We start from the raw sequence: 19,880 nt of genomic DNA on the forward strand, positions 1-19,880 counted from the left end.
CTTGGGAGCAAATTCACTTGGAGGACAAAATAAGAGAAACCACTGTATACAAGTTATTACAGTTTTTTAAGATATCTTCTCATTAGATGAATATTCAAGTTATCTTTAATTGTGGGTCCTCCAGCTTTGTAATTTTGTTCAGAATTGTCTTAACCATCTAGAAAAAGGATTTAACTATGCTACTACACTAGTCACATGGAGGTTAAAAGGACAAGGTCATAAAGAGAACAAAGTTCCTATTTCTTTCTTCCATGCAGTGTTGTAGCAGGGAAGTGGACTCAGTGGACCGTGACTCGGAGCTCCAGACGTGACTCAGCAGTCACAGAGAGTGATGCATGAGGAAAGCAGCCACTATGAACCTTCACAAACTTAGAGGAGAATTCCAAGAGTATCTGCCAAGTCAGTAAGAAAACCAAATCTTCTGATTTTCCCCAGAGGTGAGCAAAGACCCCAGTACATTCACAGACATGCACCTACATATTTAATTTCACTAAGTGATTTCTTGACACTCATCTGAGTGGCTGAATGCCTTAACACCACCACCAATTATGTAAGAACTATTTTATTCCATGTCCTCAGCTCTACTTGGTATTATCCACCTTTTAATTTTTGCCAAGCATTATGACTATAAAGTTATAAATAATTGTCTATATCTTCCTCTTTCTGATCTCTTGTGAGGTTGAACATCTGATCATAGGCTTGCTGGCATTCAGGTTTTCCTTTTTGTATATATTTCCTGTTCACATGCCATACCCATTTTTAAACTGGATTTCCTACCTTTTTTGTGCTGATTTGCAGGATCTCCTTGTACTTTATATTCTAGTTATTAATCCATAGCTGCACAGGTTTTGTATGTAGACTTTAATCCATCTGGGGTCCACCTTTGTGAGATGAGACAGGAGTCTATTTTTCCCCATGTATGAAACGAATTTTCCCACAAAACCCATCTTTTCCCCCACTAAATTGGCATATTTATCACATATCAAGTTTCTGCATATAGTTGAGTCTTTTTCTGAACTCTTATTTCTGTTTCATTGATCTGTTTATCTATTCTAAAACCAGGATCACATTGTTTCTGTAATTGCAGCTTGTGGAATGTCTTGAGAGATGATGTGGCAAAATCCCCCACTTTTTTTCTATTTTTAAAACCTACTTATTTGGGCATATTTAATTTCATATGTTTTCATATATGTATATGAAAAAACTGCCATGTTCCTAAAATGTCCTACTGAACTATTAACTGTAATTGCAATAATTTGGAGGAACTGTTATTTTTAACCCATGTTACTATGTCACCTTGTCAGCCCTGCTACATTCCTTGTCTCCATTACCTCTGACATTATTGTGGGGATTAATTAAATGACTTAATTCATGTGAGGCACTTAGTAGAGTGTCCAGGGTATAGTAAATGCTCTACAACTGTTAGCTGTAATTATTATTTATCACCATCATCATTAGCAGTATGCACCATGGTCCCACAAAAATTAGTATGTATATTACCTTCACAGATGAGTAATTGGACTCAGAGAAGAAAAGTAACATTGGTGACATGTGTAACCAGGATTCACTCACACCCCCGCCTGTCATCTCCAAAAGGTGTCCGACCTTTCTGCAGTTAAGTAACCCTTATCTAAAATGCTTGGGACCAGAAGAGTTTTGGATTTTGAACTTTTTTAAGATTTTGGAATATTTGCACACATATAGTGAGGTATCTTGGAGCTGGGACCCAGTTCTTAACACAAAATGTATCTATGTTTTGCATGCATCTCGTATACACAGTCTGGAGATAATATTATATGATATTTTCAATAATTCTGTGCATGAAACAAAATTTTGTTTGTGTTTTTACTGTGATCCAAGTGAGGTCACGTGTGGAATTTTCCACGTGCGGTATCAGGTTAAATCTCAAAACTTTTGGATTTGGGAGCATTTTGGATTTGAGATTTTAGGATTAGGAATGTTCAACCTGTATTACCCTTTTTGTATATGGCCTTTTCTACTCCCACCTCACAAGATATGATTGGTTCAGGAAATTTTGCAAGATATTAACGATGGCTTATTGTATTTTAATAGGTAGATGGCCAAAACTTGTTTTATGCTTCAATTTGATAAGATTAGTTTCTAAGAGAAAAAGAACTTTGCTGTACTTTTTTACTGTGAAAGAATGAGTTGAGGGATAAGCTATCACACATAACTCTGTTTTCTCCAAGTTGCAGGAGGTTGAGGGGGAGAATCCAGAGGCTGTGGATGACAGTTGCAACGCAGTCAAAGTGATCATTCAATTCTGACACCATACAAAACTAACACTGTGATCTCAGGAGTATACCCTTTCTTCCCTTGTCCATTTATATCAGTCAGGGTCTGGTCAGAAAAAAAGAAGCCACTCTAAGTATATAGAGTAAGAAATGGTTTAATATAGGAATTAAAGGCTGGGCAAGTAAAGCTCAGGAAGACCCCTTTTAGGAAACTTTAAAGTACAGTTCTTGTTCTATAACCAATTGTTTCAGTTGCTGGGAGCACTGACTTGGTGATTCTGAGGAGGATACCCAAAAGCAGTGAGAAAATTCCACACTGCTTCTACTCTCCCAGTAGCTGCTATGCAGAACAATGGCTTCCCCTTCCCTTCTACCTTCCAAATCTCATGCAATTTCTTCTTATTGGTGGAATCCATTTGGGATCCTGTTTGCAATGGAGGATAGAAATTGTAATTTCTAGACTTCATGCTCCTGGGGACAGGGAAAAGTATAGACTAACAGACATGATACTGAGTACTAACAAATTATATGTGGTACACTGTGTCTATTTGTTCACCATTATTGGTAAAAACTCACAAATATATGTTGATTGAATTAATGGATGCAGAAGGGTCCCAGTCCTGGAACAGGATTTCTTGCTGGGAATCAAGATTCCTCTGCACCGTCATTCAGTGATGCCATGTGCTCCAGGCCCTGATGGCACTCTGAAGCCCTTAATGGCCTGCTGCTAACTTGACTGTAGAAGAAGCAGAGGTGTGTTCCCCACCTCTCACTGAGGTGGGCCATGTCACTGCCTCAGGTGCTGCCGATGTACATGTAAACCCAACCACATCCCTCTGCTGTTTCAAATAACACTTCGGTCGCTTTCTATTGACTTTAGAATAAAATCTGAACTTTTTTCCATGACTTCCAAGAATTTGCATTTTCTGGACTCTTTCTAACTCTCCAACTTACCTCACTTTACTCCTCTCTCACCACGTTATGTCTGCACAACCTTTCAGTTCCTCAAACATGGCAAGTGATTTCCACCTCAGGGCCTTGGCTTGAGAAGCTCCCACTGCCTGGAATCCTCTTTGCCACACTTCTGCCCCATTCTTTTACAACCAGCTCCTTGAATCCTTCCATCCTAAATATCACATCCTCAAGGAGGCCTTCGCTGGTCACTCCATCTGGTGAGATAATCCCTGTTAGTATTCTCTTTCATAATATTCTGTGTTTTTTTTCTTTTTTAGTACTTATCACAATTTCCCATTAGACACACACACACACACACACACACATATATAAATATACACACATATTTACACATATTTTTTATAATGTCTGTCTTTCTCACTGTATTCTAACGCCATGAATATGGGCAGTGTTAGACCCAGCCTAGCAGAGTGCCTGACAACTAATACACACTCAATTAATAATTGTTGAAACAACTCTAACAGACTCCCCAAGTAGTAGTTTTACAGCACCGTCAAGTTACAATTCATTCACTTTTTCAATTTCTTACCAGTTTTTGACCCTTAAATACTGCAAAGAGAGAGAGGCGATATTTAACAGAAATTACACAGGCTTACACCCAACAGTATTTGTTCCTGTTAATAATCCAACAGGATCCCATACATGGAAACTTTTGTTCTTTCTTGCCTCCAGATAAGCTTCTTGCCACCCAAAACACATCCCAAAAAGCCAGGAAGCATTACTGCCCTCCTTCCTGGTGCAAAGGTTTAAATACCGTTCAGTGCATTCACTATTTCTCTCAGGAGGCTCATCAGGCTCTCTTGCAGTTAGAACCCTCATGGCAAACCCTGATATGGTAAAATTCAGGTAGTGACTCTGCAGATGGATCTTGTATTCTCAGTCCTCATGTGCAAGCATGATACAATGTGCATGACTGAGAACAGTGATAGAGGTCACACAGGGGTTACTAAATCATATCATGACTAATAGTCTGAATTTCTCAAAAAGAAATGGCTAATGATGAATTCCAAACTTAGATTAATGCCTGATATTAGAGGTACTCAATAAATATCTGTTTGAATACAGATGAGTAAACTGACACTCAAATAAGTTAAATGACTGGCATGAGATTATGCTGCCTATTGGTGTTTGAGGTAAAATTCTAACTCAGAGGGCCCATTGTGGGAGTGCTTACAAAAAACAGTTCTCCAGGTTGGGCACGGTGGCTCACACGTGTAATCCCAGCACTTTGGGGGGCCGAGGTGGGTGGATAACCTGAGGTCAGGAGACCAGCCTGGCCAACATGGTAAAACCTGTATGTACTAAAAATACAAAAAATTAGCCAAGCATGGTGGCGGGTGCCTGTAATCCCAGCTACTTGGGAGGCTGAGTCAGGAGAATCACTTGAACCTGGGAGGCAGAGGTTGCAGTGAGCTGAGACCGCACCACTGCACTCCAGCCTGGGTGACAGAGCGAGACTCTGTCTCAAAACAGAAACAAAAAAGCAGTGCTTCAGGTGATTCCCGTGAGTAGCGCCCCCAAGTGTGCAAAGCTGAAAGGGCCACCAACTGCAGGGCAGTGAGGAGGTGGGATAAGGTGGGAGGCGCACCTCAAACAACATCTATTAAGACTGGAAACACCTGGGTCTTGTGGGCTCTTTTATGCGGCCTTTTTTTGCGCTTGAAATGCTTTATTGCAAAAACATGTGTCATGGTGGGTTTGTGGGAAAGCAGATGCACCAAAGGCTGACTTAAATGTCAAAGTCGTTGCTTTTGTCACCCACTGTTTCCTTTGAGTGCCTAGTAGATATTGGTTAGGGGTGTGCAGCTGGATATCTTGGGAGCCTTCCACACTGGGGGGCTCATGAGAAGCAAGTTTTAAGCATATGGGCTCTGTGTCTGAGGTGTGGCTTGTTGTCTGTCACAGACCTAGGGACAATAGGAAAAGCCAGTAGTGAAAAGATCCCCAGCTCTTGTACCAGTTTGTTATTTTACAGATGAGGTCTCTCTCCTGAGCCTTATTTGCCAGCCAGCTGCAGTATTGTTATCTTAAGTCTGCTCACACTGCTATAATAAAATACCACAGACTGGGTAGCCTAAAGAACAGAAAGTTATTTTCTCACAGTTTTGTAAGCTGGAAGTTCAAGATCAGGGTGCCAGCATGGTCAGGCTCTGGTGTGGGGTCTCTTCCTGGCTTGCAGATTGCATCCCTGCTGTGAGTTCACATGGCAGAAAGTGATCTCATTCTTGCTCTTCTGATAAGGCCACCACTCCCAGCACATTCAGACTCCACCCTTTTGACCTCACTTAACCTTAAGTACCTCATATAAGTCCTTTCTCCAAATATAGTCACATTAGGGGTTAGGGTTTCAATGCATGAATTTGGGAGAGTACAAAATTCAGTTTGTAACAACCATCTTACCCACCTAAATCCTTAGATGACTCTAGAATCTCAGCACTAGACTAACATGGAGGTCATCCTGCGCTGTCTCTTGTTTCAAAGATGGTGACATTAGGAGGGGAGAGGAGGTCCTAAGACCACACAGCCAGCATGTGGAAGAGTTAGAATCTGCCCTGTCTCCTAGTGCTTCCCCACCACATCTGAGACATCCGGAAACAAAACAACAAGAAAGCATTTGTTTCTGTTCATGTCCACCCATATTTGTCTTGAGCACCTAATACACACACGGCACCCACAGAGGATGCAAGGACATAATGGTCCCAGCACAATTCCTTAGGGGACTCACAGTTTGGGGGCCATGTTCCTCATCGTTCAGTTGAAAATCTGAGATAGAATGACCTTCTCAAACTGTGCCAGGCATCGTGGATGACAGCCTGCCATTTCCAATAATGAAATGCCTCAGAGCAAACAGGAAAAGATTAAATATTAAATATGTTCGCTTTAGAGATTTCCTGTGCACAGATGTCGCTCCTTCCTTGCTTCATGTTCTCTGTGCTTCATGCATTCAGGGGACAATCAGATCATGCTTGGTGGGCAACTCAGAGTATTAAGGATTTGACTGTCAGCTAAAAATCAAGCTCTTTAGAAAAGTGATGATACTAGAGAGAGAGTATTCAGTCCAAACCATAATACAAAAGATGAGAAAACTGAGGCCCAGGAAAACAGTGAATCACCCAGGCTCATCCAGTTGTGAGTGGCAGGGCCAGAGTCAAAACCCCGCTTCCCCCAGCATCAGTCAGGGCCAGGCATTTACCACAGGTGCACAAACCCTGAATGCCCTAGAGACAGGACTCAAATCATGTGAAAATTTACTTCTATCCAGATAAATCTATGATGTCATCTCGCCCCTAGATAATTGATCCTAGAAACTATATATTTGTCCTCAGCTGAGAAGCAGAGACTATACTTCTTGATTCTCTGAACTGAGAAAAAATAAAATGATATTTGCCCTCCTCAAGAAAACATCCAGCTTTTTACAACCTGCTTTTCTAAGGCATAAGGAAGGTCCTGAGGAGGGAAAGAACCAATTTCAGGGGGCCAGCCTTAAAACATAGATGGAGAGAAATGAGTGTTTTTATGTCAACACTCTTAAACTTTTTTTTTTTTAGATGGACTCTTTCTCTGTTGCCCAGGATGGAGTGCAGTACACAATCTCAGCTCACTGCAACCTCCACCTCCTGGGTTCAAGCAATTCTCCTGCCTCAATCTCCTGAGTAGCTGGGACTACAGCCATGTGCCACCATTTCTGGCTAATTTTTTTGTAATTTTAGTAGAGACAGGGTTTTACCATGCTAGTCAGGTTGGTCTCAAACTCCTGATCTCAAATGATCCTCCCTCCTCAGCCTCTCAAAGTGCTGGGATTACATGCATGAGCCGTGGCACCCAGCAGAACACTTGTAAACTCTTACACAGCAGAATTCTTGTGAAGTGACTGCACTTGGCCATTGTAGTGTAAATTTGCCCTGCAACCATCACATTTTTGCTGAGTCCAATTTTCTTTGAGTATCCACCTGTGCTTCTCCCCTACACCCTCGTTCATGTGGTTCCGTTGCAGCTGATCCCACTGCTCCAGGCATAGAATCCAGCTTGCTTCATTAAACCCATGAGACTCGTTAGCCCAGTGACTAGATTATGGATGGTCCAATGGTGCATCTGACTGTTTCTGAGCAGCTCTGGGACCTTTGCTGAAGCTACCGGTAAAGAATTGTTTTTGTTCTGCTGGGCTTGGCTGATCATCTACATGAGAATGTCTAAAGACGGTAGAGCTGAGAGATGGACAAAGATGGCTTTTATGGATATCACCTCAGTATAGGATTCCAACTGGACCTTAATCTGGGAAATAATTACCACATTTTATAAGTTGTAGGTGCCAAAATTTTCTTTTTTTTTTGAGTTGGGTTTCTGTCATTTGCCACCAAAAGAGACCAAATGTAACCTCAACAAGGACACTGAGTAGATGCTTAAAGAGATTAAGAATTTCAGTTAAAGGGCAATGAAAACTGCCTGAGTCCTCCCAGCTCCTGAGAAGGGAAAAGGTTAACTTCACCCAAAGGGGGATTCTGGCCCTAAGAAGGGTGCTTCAGCGGCAGAGCAGAGCTTACCAGGAGATGAGAGCTCATCCCGGGCTGACCTCTAGTTGCCCACCCACCTAACATTCCACTGAGTTTCAGTGTGACAATATGAAACTATTTTTGTTGAAGTTTCACCTCCTCTGACTCCCACAATGCTTTCCAGGTCCCCAGAATACAATTTTTCAATTAGAGGTACCCCTAAATGCCTGAAATTAGAGTTCATCACCACTACGTTTTCTCTCTTGCTAAATCCCAAGCTTCCATCATTTATGATGAACATCCTGATCTCAAAGTCCTTCTTTCCCTGTGGTTGCCCTTCCTCTCTGCCTTCATCCAGCACAAACAGGGCAGACTTCAGTCCTTTCACAAAGACACAGCATTAAGCCTTTATGGCTTACTAGAGATCCTACTTTTTGAGTAGAAGCATTAATTTCTTGTCTCTCCTGGGCAATTTTCTGCTAACCATCAGTCCCTCCTACCTCCCTGGAGTTTGAGGGAAGGTCAGCGGTGCAAATTATAAACTGATAAGCCCCCGCAAAGCCAGGCGACCTAATCAATCATTCCACCAACACTTCCTGAGCACCACGCACCAGGTACCACTGTGGGGATATAATGAAATGGAAAATATTTCTTGTCCTCAAGGATGTGACACGGCTATCATCGGTGGAAAGATTGTCTATAGCTCTCAGACTGTAAAATAGCTATAAAGTTCAAGGGCGGTCTAAACATAACACATTTCTCAAGCTCACGCCATGCTGTGTGCTCTACCAACGTGACCCAATCTGTTTGAAATGTTTAGGCAATCTGCCTGGAAATCCTCCTAGCATGTGACCAGTGCAGGTCATCAAGTCACCAGGAGTGGGCAAGGGAATGGTGCAAGGCTAAGAGCTCTTTGGTTCTACTATTGATCATTGGGTTCTTGTGACATAAAGCTCTACACTAACTGCTTCAGGGAGGCAAAGGGGAATGAGCCAGTCTAGGAACCCTGATTGTCCATAGTCAGGAAAACAGCATTGAAGCTGAGAAGTTCTTGTGTAACAGTAACTATGTGACAAGAGAAAGTGTGAGAAACAGGTTAAGACTCCAAATCAGTATTGTGTTAAAGAAGAGATGGCATATTTAGACTGGAGGAGGAGAGAACAGAGTTGGAAGCTGAGGAAATATTTCATGTAGAAAGCTGAATTTGACATGGGGCTTAAAGAATTATCTCCATTTATTTTAGCTTTATGTTTAAACAAATAACAACAACAAAACCTTTGGGCCCATTTTACTGAAAGCATCATATGAAGCAAATTACCAGTTGAAGAGAAATGGCCAATCTGGTAAGTGACCTGAATTCTCATTACTAAGTTTGCTTAGACCCCTCCGGGCATTCCCGCCAGTCTGGCTTAGTCTGCTCCTGGAGCTGCAACCAAAACGGACCATCCTATTCCACAAGCAGCGCTCCCTTAAAAGGCAAGGCACACACATCCTATGCCCTTGGGTGGGCGTTTCTCCACAGCCAACCTTCCAGGGCACAAGCTTCCCAGGCAGTCACCTGCTGCCCAAGGCTGCTCCTCTGCTCAAACAGGTTCCTGACCTGGTTACTTTCCTTTGGAGAGGGTCTGACATAACTTGAAAGTCAGGGTTTCCAGAGGTGAGACAGATCAGAGGCTGATCTGCCCACAGCACTCTGCGGTCTGGGCCCAAGAGCTCAAGCGTTCCAGAGTGCAGTGGAACATGTGTGTACTCCACCAAGCAACAGAAATTCAGCCGTCATCTTGTTCCACAGGGCAGCAACATGCAGGGCAGAGGGAGAATCACTTTTGGGTCTTCTAGAAAACCAAGCTGGCCTCCAGGCACACCCACAAGGGATTTCAGAATGTTAGACAAAGGAGGCTTTACACATTGGAAAGCTAGGCAGCAGAAGCCAGACAGAACCACAGCACACAGAAAGTCAAAGATACCAGGCAGATACAGGGCAGTGCCAGAAGCAGATTTTAGTGTTTGACTTTTGTGGATTACAAGTGTGCATCCTGTTTATCTGCCTAGTGAAATGCATAGAGATAAGTCTCAGACTGTAGCTATAAAGGACGTGTTTCATCTTTTTTCATGCCTAAGTGTGTGTATGAATATGCAAACAGAATGAGTGTATTGATGTCTCACAACCAGGTAAAGTTAGTCTGGGTTCCTGTGACTCACTGAAAATATAAGACATTTCATACTCATGAATATCCAGCCCCCAAACCAAAGGACATAAACCATGTCCTTTTACTTGATTTTCAAATAACCTCATGCATAGTTTTGTGCTTTGCGAGAAGGGGAAAGAACATTTCTTATTGGAAAAGGGAAAGAAAAAAAACAGAGGGCAGGCGAATTCTTCTCCCACCAAGCAGCTCCTTCCTTGAAGATCTTTCCAAAGAGACTGTTTCTTTAATCAAAAAAGATTTGTGGAAAATTTAAGAGTATGCAGAAGCCCTCAATTTACTCACTACCTAGTGGAGGATACTGAAAAGTAACTATAAACTTAAAAAAACAGTTATAACTATATGGTAAGATTAGACACAAATACCTTAGAAGCAAGGACTGGGGTGTCACCAATTTCACACTTGCAGGATGAGAGGGGTCAGAGGTTTGACCCTCAAGCTAGATCCCCAAGTGATATGATAGGTAGAAGGCAGTTAAGCTGAAAGGAAAAAGAGCCATTCAAGGTAGACAGAAGAGCAGAACAAGAGAGCAGGGTACATTGTGCAACCTGCCAGCTAGGGTTCACCTGGCTTTATTTTTCCCTATGGTGCTTAGTGCCATCTGATATTTTACACATTTGTTTATTGTCTGTATCCAACTAGAATGTAAGCCCCCTGAAGGCAGGGACTTTGTTTTACTCTCTGCTACATCCCCAGAACATCGAACAGACTTGGTAAATAGGAGGAATTAATAAATACTTGGTGAATGCACAAATGTTAGAGAAAAGTGAGAAATGCAGCCAGGTGCGGTGGCTGGCGCCTGTAATCCCAGCAATTTGGGAGGTCGAGGCGGGCAGATCACGAGGTCAGGAGTTCGAAACCAGCCTGGCCAACACGGTGAAACCCTGTCTCTACTAAAAATACAAAAATTAGCCAGGCATGGTGGCAGGCACCTATAATCCCAGCTACTTCGGAGGCTGAGGCAGGAGAATGGCTTGAACCCAGGAGGCTGAGGTTGCTGTGAGCCAAGATTATGCCAGTGCACTCCAGCCTGGATGACAGAGTGAGATTCCATCTCAGAAAAGAAAAAAGTGAGAAATGAGGCTGGACTGCCAGGCAAGGTAACCCCCACAGGTCATGAGGGCCTTGTGTGCTGTGCTTATGTGTGTAGATGTTACCTTGGAGATCTAGAACAGTGGAGATCTAGCTATCAGCCCACAAGCTAAACACAGAAGTGTTTTGCTTGACCAATATCAGGTTTTCCATGTTAAGATATTTTATATAAAACCCAGGTTGCTGAATTTCCTTTAAAAATTCAGAGGATGCAGTAACAAGGGGCCTGTAGTCCTGCAAGGCAAAGTCAGCTGGTGCTGAGCAGTAAGTGCCCCTTAATAACACCTGTGTTCTTCAGTCCAGCACAGTTTGTCCCAGGCACAATTGTCTTGCATCAGGCTTCCTTGCTTATAAAGATCTGCCAGTTCCATTCAGACAATCAGTTTACAACCTCTAGCCTAGGTTCAGAATGGCTGGTTTAAAAATTCCACCATGATAATGAGTCATTCCTTCCAGGGTATTTATGCCCTCCCACAGTGAATCTGAGCTGCTCTTTGTAACTAACAGAATGCAAGGGAAGTGACGTTGTGGGACTTCCAAGGATAGCTCATGAGAAGGCAGACATCACATAAGAAGTCTGACCATCCGGAGGCCTCCATGCTGTGAGGAAGTCCAAGCTAACAATCTGGACAGAGTACACAGAGAAAGAGAGTGAGACGCCCTGCCAGTCCTCAAGGGTTTGAGCCATCCCATCTGAGATGCCAGATACGGGAAGCTTACCTTGGACGCCCAGGCCAGAAGCCATCTGCCTGCAACCATTCACAAACATATGGGAGACCCCAAGAGAGAATTACTCAACTGAGCCCATTCAATCCACAGAGCCATGATAAATAAGAGTAAATTGATTTAAACCACTTTCTTTTTGGTGAATCATTACATAGCAATAGATAACAAAAACGCCTACATTACCATTTATGAACTGTGTGGTCCTCTGCAAATTATTCAGCATTTTCAGCTTAAATTTCCTCATCTTTCAAGTCAGGATCATAATTTCCTTGTCCACAGAGTTTTCTGAAATTAATGAATGAGATCATGAATAGAATGTACTTAGCTGTGAAACTAGAACGAGTACTATTGATAAATTATAAGTGCTCAATAGTGGTTAATCATCATTTCAGTTTTAGTCTCAATATTATTGTTATTGAAGTTTGTCTAGTGACTAGTACCTCTCAAAACCAGCATGCAGAAAAGGAAGAAGACGGGAAAAGAGGCTGGGAAGGTGGTGATGGGCACAGCAACCTCAAGGAGGGTTTCCAGAAGGCAGTTCTCAGTGAGGTGGATATGACTTGATATCCCTGACTCCGGGAAGCCAGGCAATTGACTATTTCACCCCTTTTGTTGTTTTATAGTAAGCATTCTGGAAGCTCCATAAAGTCACAATTCATTAATTTGTAACTTACCAAAAATATTTATACTGCACTGATTATATATGTCATGCATATACTAGGTGCTGGGGATAGCAGTGAACAAAGATCCCTGCTTTCATACAACTTCCATGCTAATGTTTATCAAACAAATAAATAAGTAAAATAGAAAGTATGGCAGTTGGTGATAAATGATAGATGCAGGAGGAAGATAAGGGGGAGGATCCCTGAAGAGTCTCTGACTGGCCTATGCACTGGGAGAACGGGGTGGGGCCTCAGGAAGTTGGAGTCATTTGCAGTGGGGAGGAGCTTGGTCTCTTCAGCTTCTGTGTGTGGCCTAGAATCAGTCTGTGAAATAGGGGCCTGTTAGCAAGAACCCTTCTTGCTTTGCTCAGAGACTTTTATTTTTATTTTTTTTTATTTTTGCCCAATAAATTCCGTTCCCCTCACCCTTCAATGTGTCTGCATGGCTAACTTTTCCTGGTTGTGTGACAAGAACCTGGTTTAAGCTGAACTAAGGAGTAAAGTTCTGCAACATAAGTACAATTAAAAAATAATAAATAAGGGTGATAATGAGTGTGGGGTGAAGGAAGCTGGCTTGTAATTGTAAGTCAAGGAAGTCCTCCCTGCTCATGGTGGAAAACGAAACCGGTACCTGGGTAGGGAGGGACCATCACTTAGGCATATAGAAGGGTCCAGACATAAAAAGGAGCTGGATATCTACTGATTATCAGTGATGTTAATGGATAGGTATGTTTTCTCCCAACGACTCTACAAGGCAAATGTTATATGTTATTCTTAATTTACTCAGTCACTTTTTTATTTTATTGTGCTGTATTTCTCTTTAAGCAACTTTAAATTCTCTCTGGAAGAGGCAAAACAATGTATTAATCAAGTTAAATTGAATTAAGTAATAATCTCATAATCTCATCAGTTTAACATAACAATAACATATGCCTGACATATATAATCTGTGCTGTATGATTTTTTTTTTTTTTTTTTTGAGACAGAGTCTCACTCTGTCGCCCAGGCTGGAGTGCATTGGCGCAATCTCGGCTAACCGCAACCTCCGCCTCCTGGGTTCAAGCCATTCTCCTGCCTCAGCCTCCCGAGCAACTAGGATTACAGATGCTCACCACCGCACCTGGCTAATTTTTGTATTTTTAGTAGAGATGGGGTTTTGCCATGTTGGCCAGGCTCGTTTCGAACTCCTGACCTCAGGTGATCCACCCACCTTGGCCTCCCAAAGTGCTGGGATTACAGGTGTGAGCCACCGTGCCGAGCCAAATATTTTTTGTTATAAATTAATAAATTGTGGTTTGATAGGAGCTTTCAGAATCTTCAGTATAAAACACCAAAATGAAGTAAATAGCTAATTCTCTGCCTTCCTGAAGTTTGGTATATCAAGACATACCCACCACACTGAGAAGTGTCTTCTCCTGCAAACTCTCCTTGAGGTTGATCTGTCCATCACAAACATAACAATAGTGTATTTTTTGTACATACCTAGTCCATACAGGGTGGGCTCCACAGTGCCTTCATTTAGGGACCCTGACCAGCTGAGGCTCCACCATCTACATGCCAATCACTGCAGCAGAGAGAAGGAAAGATGGAAAACTGGCATCAGCTTTTAAATGCTTTTCCTGGAAGGGACATAAATCTTGACCTCTGCTCACATTTTATTGGCTAGAGCAGGACGGAGGTGTGATCATTCTCAATGCCTAAATGTGAAAAAAAAAAAAAAAAAAGATATTAATGAATAGCTAATGTCTATCTTTTTAATTTTATTATTATTATTATTTGAGCCAGGCTGGAGTACAATGGCGTGATCTCAGCTCACTGCAACTTCCACCTCCTGGGCTCAAGCAGTTCTCCTGCCTCAGCCTCCTGAGTACCTGGGATTACTAATGCCCACCACCATGCCCAGCTAATTTTTGTATTTTTAGTAGACACAGCATTTCACCATGTTGGTCAGGCTGGTCTGGAACTCCTGACCTCAGGTGATCCACCCGCTGTGGTCTCCCAGATTGCCAGATTGCTGGGATTACAGGCAAGAGCCACCATGCCTGGCCTAGTTTAACGTCTATCCTAGGTGGATAGGTGAATAAACAGAGATGATAGATAATAATAAATAATAGATAATTGAAGAAGGAAAGAAGGAAGGAAGGAAGGAGGGAAGAAACTGAGTCTTAGAAATGATAGATAATTTGTCTACAATCACACAGTTTGTAAGTAGCTAAGTCAAGATCAGATCACAGATCTGTTCGGATTTCAAACTGGACTTAGTGACCAGTTTGTGGACTCTGTAATGCTGAACAGAGTTCCTTGATACTAGATTAGGTATTAGAAAATAAACATGCATTTCTGACTGTGTTAGGTTTATCTCTGAATTTTGTTTTCATGAAGCACAGTTTGAAGAACTCTTGTACTTGTTTTTTCATTAAATTAAAACCCTATAATCATTCAACTACACCAGAGAGTACCTCAGTCAGCTCAGAAAACATGACTGTTCCATGAGAACGTAGTTTGAGAATTGCCATAATTAAAGCCTCACTCTGAAGCATTTTCCAACACCAATAGCTGGATTCTCCACACACCAACTGGGTGTCCGACAATTCAATTCCGTTCTGACACTAACTGCCCAGAGTTAGCACAGACTCCACAGCCTAAGGGCCCAGTGCCACAAGACTATCCCTACTTCAGATGTCAGTCACAAATCCTAGACCTCTTGTACTTCTGGCCAACTGGCTGTTAATTGAGGGCTCCTATGATCCCTCTTCAGGTTCCACAGTTTGCTCAAACAGCTTATAAAACTCAGGGAAACATTTTTCTTATGTTTACCAGTTTATTATCATATTACAAAAAAATCTAGTGAACAGTCAGATAAAGAGGTTCATAGAGTGAGGTTCAGAAGGGCCCTCAGCACAGGAGCTTCTGTCTCCATAGAGTTGGGGTGCACCACCATCCTGGCACATGGATGCTTTTACCAGCCCAGAAGCTCTACAAACCCTGTCATTTAGCGGTTTTTCAATACTTCAGCATAATTGATTAAATCATAGGCTGCTGGTGTTTAGCTCAGTCTCTTGTCCCTTTCCCCACCTCAGAGGTCTGGGGTTGGGGCTAGAATTTCAAGCCTTCTATGCATTGGTCTTTCCCAGGACCAGCCTCCATCCTGAAGCTACCTTAGTGTCCCAGAGCCACCAGTCATTATTAGCATACAAAAGTAGGGAAGGACCAAAATTTGTTTTTAATTAATATCACATTCACCTTGCTCAGACTAATTCACCTTGCTCAGACTAAGTATTCCAGAATACTTAGAACTTGCAGCTCTGAATGTAGAGACAATAAACAGCTTTCAAAAAATGTATACTAGAAAGAGTGTGAGGCATCAGAAATAACCAATCATCCTTAGAAATTTATTTTATTTTATTTATTATTATTATAGTGACTGTATCACTGTACTCCAGCCTGGTAACAGAGTGAGACTCTGTTTCAAAAAAAAGAAAGGAAAGAAAGGAAAGGAAAGGAAAGGAAAGGAAAGGAAAGGAAAGGAAAGGAAGGAGAGAGAGAGAGACAGAGAGAGGAAAGAAAGAAAGAAAGAGAGAGAGAGAGAGAGAGAGAGAGAAAAAGAAAGAAAGAGAAAGAAAGAAAGAAAGAAAGGAAGGAAGGAAGGAAGGAAGGAAGGAAGGAAGGAAGGAAGGAAGGAAGGGAGATGGCTAATCACAAACAACCCAAGGGCACAATGACCTCGCTCTGTTCCACAAGTAGCCCCCTCCAGTATAACCCTATAAAACTACCCTCAGCCCCTGCCTCTTTGAAAACAGCCCCTTCTCTGCTGTGCTGCCCATTGCATTCTAGCAATATATTGTCATACCTTCTCTAATAAATCTGCCTTTCTTTACCTATGGCTCTCATGGAAATACCTTTACTGCCTGTGGCACGTGTTCTAGCTAGTAGATACCTGTGACATTCAATAAAATGCTTTATTAATATTTGTTGAGCTGTAGAGATCTGTATGTATATTTATAATATGGATAGATCATCAATCCTTCTTCCAATTCTTTTAGACCAAAATATCTGAAAATAAAGTTTTCCTAAGTCATTTGGCAGCAAGACCTAAATTGAATCCGTTTGGTGACAATATTTAACCTGATCTGCCACAAGGGTATGTTGGGTATGTTTTCCCACTAGTGCAAATATTTATGTAACTCAAAATGTGAATTTTGATCAAATATTAGTTTGATCATGGAGAGCTGATCCAGATTGGGGGTGTTACATCCAAGGTATATCTATGCTATTTGCAATGGACCAAATGTTTTTGTCTCCCCTAAATTCATGTATTGAAACCCTAAATCCAATATGATTGTATTTGAGGTGGAGCCTTTGGGAGGTAATCAGATTACAAGGTTGGAGCCCTCATGAATGGGATTAGTGTCCTTGAAAGAAAAGGCCAGCTAGCTGGCTCTCTTTCCATCATGTGAGGTCACCGCAAGAAACCAGCCATCTATAGACCAGAACTTGACCCTGCTGGCACCCTGATCTCAGACTGCCAACCTCGAGAATTGTGAGAAGCAAATGTATGTTGTTTAAGCACCCAGTTTATGTTACTTTGTTACAGCAGCCTGAGCTAGACATTACCTTTCTAAAATGAAAACATTTTAAAACTCTGAAACACATTTGTTCCCACAGGTTTGAATTAGAAATAGTGACCTAGATTATTCTCATCTTTTCTGTTGGTGAAATTCTCCAGGGTATTTTGTCCACTGAACCAGCTTGAAAGCTGTTATTCTGTTCCTTATAGTGATGTCTTTCTTACCTTCCCAGGCTGATATGGAACATCATTATTCTTCCTGCTGTCTATTATCAGTGAATTATGTCACTTTTCCATGTCCTTCTATCTTAGTTATCTTGCTCTATTAGAAAAGAAGCCCTTATACTTAGATGTCACATTTTTGTAAGCCTTGCCTCATGTTTTTCTCTTTCTTTCAGCTTTTCTTAGCATAGTCACACTTGGTTATACTGAAACGGGATAGTTCCCTTGACCTCTTTATAGGACTCGTGAAGGGGTTGGCTCATTTACTTAGACCACAGCTCTCAACTCTTCACTGGAAGGGGAGCACACAGGTGAGCAGGTGGAGAGGCCAGGATGAGCACTTCTGGGCAACTAGTAGGAGCAGAACTCCATGCAGGCCCACAGCAGCATCTAGGGTTGCCCAAGACCCCTGGAGCCCCAGAGGGTATGTATTACAGTGTACTCCTTTAGTTTTGCCATCTGTGGATGGCTTAAGTGTTAGATGGCTTGGTGGAGGGTCAGTGTGACAGCCTCTTATACCTGCACCCAGGTTCTCGTCTGGCATCCAGGAGGAATCAGGTCACACCAACTAATTGAAGATGGTAAATGTGGAGGAATTTATTGCCAATGAAAGTGGCTCTCAATGGGATGGCAAGGGGATGGAATGGGAAGGTAGTCTTCCCCTGGAGTTTGGCCATCCCCAGCCAAATTCTTCTCCAAGGTCCCCTGTCAAGCCGTCCCTCTGAGGTCAAACTGTTTCTCTCCAACGTCTGACTGCTTCTTCTCTTCTCTCCCTGCCACTCCACCATTCTGCCAATGGAACCTGGGGTTTTTATGCGTATAGGGTGGGGGTGGGGTGGGACAGGGTGGTTTTAGAAAAGGCAACGTTCAGGCAGGCAACCAGGAATGCATGTTCTCAGATTGGGTAGCAGGTCCAGGCTGGAGGCTGGGGCTCCGCCAGGGATCTTACCCTTTTCTTCCTAGTATTTCCCTAGTATTGCCTCCTGTCCATATCAATGCCACTCTTCTGTGTTCCTGCATAAAACCTCCCACTCCTGGACAAGTTCTGTTTGTATCTGAGCTAGTATAGAAATGTGGGCCTCTGAGGAGGATGTTGGCTTCCCATTTCCTCCTCATTGGATACTTTGTGATTTATTGCCAGAATTGTGAAAACAGCCAGATTAAAAAAAAAAAAAATGCTCTGGCGTGATTTTTGCTGTGTCCTGTAGGTCTCTCTTTAGGGATATGTGATACAACATCAAAGGGAGACTTCATCAGTTTTTTTCTCCCACCCTCTATCTGCCCACCAAAAAAAGAAGTAAGATATTGAAACACATTGTATTAAACTAGGTTTTAAGCCTGTTTGGGAGTGACAGACCCTTTCATTAAATTGATGAAAGACTCCAAAAAAGATAAGATTTTTGGAAAAAACTTCTACAAAAATAAGAAGAAATTGAAATTTCTGCAAATAATTTCAGGTTTCTCAGATACTCTCTGCTAAGCCCAGATTAAGAACTTCCATTATAGACCAGTGGTTCTCAAAGAGGCCCTTGTAACAGTGAGAGAAATCTAATGTAACTGACTCCATCTTGATTCTAACCTCACAAGCTGACTACCTTTGCTCATCCCTGCATGTAGGCGAAGCTAACTATGGCAGGAATTTATAGTTCAAAGCAAGGATGATAATAGTTCCTTTCTAACACTAAGCTCCCGAGGAGGTAAGGAGGGTGCATGCACAAGTAACAATGTTATGCCAAGATTTATAGGAACACTGTCACCTGACCAAAGATAAGTTTCACAACCTCCTTGAACTCCTGCTGATGCTCGGTGTCTGTGGTCATCAGTCACCTCCTGACTTTAATATCCCCTCGTTCCCTCTTCCTCAGCATAAAAAGAAGCTTGAGATGTATGCCTTTAAGACGGCTCTTTAAGACATTAGTCTATCTTCTTGGCTTGCTGGCTCTCCAAACTAATAAGTAAATTAGGTCTCCTAAAAAAGTCTCTTTCCTTGCTCCAACACCTTGTCTCTTGACTAACTGGCTTTGTGCAGTGAGCAATACCAGCTTTGGACAGGACTACATCCTGAGAGGCTCATCAGATCCTTGGGTAGTAATGTTCAAATTCTACACTATACTCCCCTCCCACGCTGAAACATAGGCCTTGCACCATCATCTGAGAAACCTTTTGAATAATGAGAAATGGATTTGACATGTGTTCTCAGTCTCATGTTACTTAAGGAAAATAATTCCCCTGGGTGGGCTACCCCTTTCATCTGAAATCTTTTTTCTATAAGAGAGTTACCATGGAAGAGAGGGTAATTGTCTGAGATAAATACCTATCAGGATTAATCTTGTCCTGGATTCAGACCTTTGTACTTAAGCTTCCTGGTCACTTGTGTCTTTAATTTCCTCCCTGTCAATTATTAAAGACTATTTAAAACTAAGATCTTCTCATATTTACTTTGGATTTTTTTCTATGTGCTCTATGGAGAAAAGCAACGAAGCAAGAGACTCGCTTCTGTCCACTCCTTACCTGAAAGAAATTTAAAATTCCTAGGGTACCCACGGATTTTAGGTTAATTCAGTTGATTAGCCCAGAATACAACCAATAAGGATCCCATAAGGATCCACGACTATAGCCCAAGACTGCGCCCCTCGCCGCAGCTAGCCATCATCTCAATCATAAGCCATCGTCTCAAACATGAA

At 42.2% G+C, this 19,880-nt stretch overlaps 2 long non-coding RNA genes across 3 annotated transcripts in view; one reads left to right on the forward strand and one right to left on the reverse strand.

Annotated features, from left to right (window-relative positions):
* Positions 1-3,161, forward strand: LOC108305381. 2 transcript variants are annotated; one of them, XR_005200530.1, is made up of 3 exons: positions 1-437; positions 1,509-1,596; positions 2,074-3,161. It is a non-coding gene; the product is annotated as an uncharacterized LOC108305381 (long non-coding RNA). The 2 variants fall into 2 exon arrangements; XR_005200529.1 differs by having other exon boundaries at positions 7-437; positions 2,211-3,161.
* Positions 396-19,880, reverse strand: part of LOC108305382 — a 27,938-nt gene continuing 8,453 nt past the window's right edge. Inside the window, exons 5-8 of the long non-coding RNA XR_005200531.1 lie at positions 13,890-14,104; positions 11,929-12,030; positions 3,210-3,424; positions 396-881 (exon numbers count right to left, since the gene is read on the reverse strand). This is a non-coding gene — a long non-coding RNA (uncharacterized LOC108305382). The remainder of the gene's footprint in view (positions 882-3,209; positions 3,425-11,928; positions 12,031-13,889; positions 14,105-19,880) is intronic.

This window comes from Cebus imitator, unplaced genomic scaffold (assembly GCF_001604975.1).
Source record: "Cebus imitator isolate Cc_AM_T3 unplaced genomic scaffold, Cebus_imitator-1.0 Scaffold62, whole genome shotgun sequence".
Lineage (NCBI taxonomy): Eukaryota > Metazoa > Chordata > Mammalia > Primates > Cebidae > Cebus > Cebus imitator.